Below are 1,961 nucleotides of genomic sequence, written 5' to 3'. Positions count from 1 at the left end.
AGACCAGGAATGGAGCCATGATATGACCCAGCTCTCCCCTCCTCAGATTTATCCCAAAGAACAGAAATCACACCCCGTAGCTGTAGAGCCACATGAGTGTTTCCACCAGGGCTTCTCACAGCAGCTGTAATATGGAATGTTCCCAGATGCCACCAACAGATGGTGGATAAAGGGACAGGGGTGGGTAGACAGAACAGTGTCTCCCTCAGCCAGAAGGAAGAGTGCAGATGAAGCCTTTGCTGGTCAATCGGTGGAACTGGAGAATCAAGGTAAGTTTAATAATCCAGAGTCAGAGGGGGACATTTCAAGTGTTCACTCCCAAATGCAAATTCCAAACCAAAAACAGAAGAAGGGCTGGGAGGAATCCATGGAGACAGGAGAGGGACGAGGGAGGAGAGGAAGGGGGTCAAGGGTGAGGAAGGAGGAATTGCAGTGGGAGAAGAGGGGGAAGGAAATTGACCAAACTGTCCTGTGCCCCTGTGTGAGGACACCACAGGGGATATTCCACGTGTGTCCTCTAAGAAGCACTAACATAAACAATGTTATAAAAACATCTGGGGGGAAAGTAGAGGCAATGGGTAAGGAGGAAGGAGGAAGAGAAGGGAGAGAAAGGGAAATGGCAGGGTGCTGCAGGGAAGGAAACCATATTCCATGACCATTAGTTATGTCCAATTGAAATGCAGTATTATTTATAATTAGGATCCACTAATAAACATGGAAACGCAATTTAAAAACCACATTGTTTCATTCAGTGACATCACAGACTACTACAGTGAACATGTACACAGAGCTCCCCTGGGAAGCTGGACAATGAGAGGTCCCCAGAATATGGAAACCAGCTCTCAGTCTCACTCTGCACCTGTTCCTGGGCTGGCCCGAGGTCCCTTTGTGCTGAGCGCCCCCTGCTGGCCCAGGTTTATGTCTGGGCTCACACTGAGGTCCCCTCACTGTGTCTCTAGCACAGTAATAGGTGGCTGTGTCCTCAATTCTCAGACTGCACATTTGCAGGTACAGTGTGTTCTTGGAGTTGTCTCTGGAGATGGTGAATCGGCCCTTCACAGAGTCCGGGTAGTAAGTGCTACCACCACTTGGGTTAATTTGGCCAACCATCTCCAGCCCCTTCCCTGGAGCCTGGCGGACCCAGTTCATCCAGTAGTCACTGAAGGTGAATCTAGAGGCTGCACAGGAGAGTCGCAGGGAACCCCCAGGCTGCACCAGGCCTCCCCCAGACTCCACCAGCTGCACCTCACACTGGACACCTGCAAACACAGAGGCAGCCAGGTCAGGACACTGTCACTCACCCACTCTCCCTCTCACTCCTGTCCACTCACACACTCAGGATCCCTGGTTCTCCATTCATTACCTTTGAAAACAGCCACCAGGAAAACCCAGCTGAGCACACTCTCCATGGTGAGCAGCTGTGTTCAGTCCTGATCACTGAGTGGGCTGAGCTGGGAGTCCAGGGCTGGGCTCCTGTGCAGAGCTGCAGGGTCAGGTGGGCTGGTTTTCATGGGCAGAGGGAGGCCCTATTTGCATGTCCTCCTTCTATATAGCATCTCTGGGTGGAGGCCATGGTATAGCAGTTCTGAGAGCATGTGGCATGGCTTAGAATGGTGTAGATAGTAGGGTTAAAAGAAAACAATTCATTTTTTCTATTTTTCTCTTGGCATTAATCATGCATATTCTTTTACATGTATAAAATATCATGATCCAGGACATGATTAACATGTTAACTCCATGGTACAAATGTAAAAACATACACAGTAGCATGAGTTGTGGTCCTGTGTCCAAGAGTTAGAGGAGTATTTGTGCTTTGCTCTCATCTTGAACATGACTGCCCCACAGACCTTCCTCCAACTCCCAGACAGACACACCTGGTGACAACCTCAGAGCCCCATTTTGTGGATGATCCCACACTTGGTGGGAGCTGGGCTCACTCAGGCTGGAGCAGACTGTGGAGT

At 50.0% G+C, this 1,961-nt stretch overlaps 1 pseudogene; it reads right to left on the bottom strand.

Moving 5' to 3' along the window:
* Positions 1–205: 205 nt before the first annotated feature.
* LOC106145583 (immunoglobulin heavy variable 3-23 pseudogene) lies at positions 206–1,409 on the bottom strand (annotated as a pseudogene).
* Between the last annotated feature and the right edge of the window lie 552 nt (positions 1,410–1,961).

The sequence above is a fragment of the Ictidomys tridecemlineatus genome, chromosome 5 (assembly GCF_052094955.1).
Source record: "Ictidomys tridecemlineatus isolate mIctTri1 chromosome 5, mIctTri1.hap1, whole genome shotgun sequence".
Classification (NCBI taxonomy): domain Eukaryota; kingdom Metazoa; phylum Chordata; class Mammalia; order Rodentia; family Sciuridae; genus Ictidomys; species Ictidomys tridecemlineatus.
The sequence above is the reverse complement of the archived record's forward strand: the minus strand, read 5'-3'. Positions and strand labels throughout refer to the sequence as shown.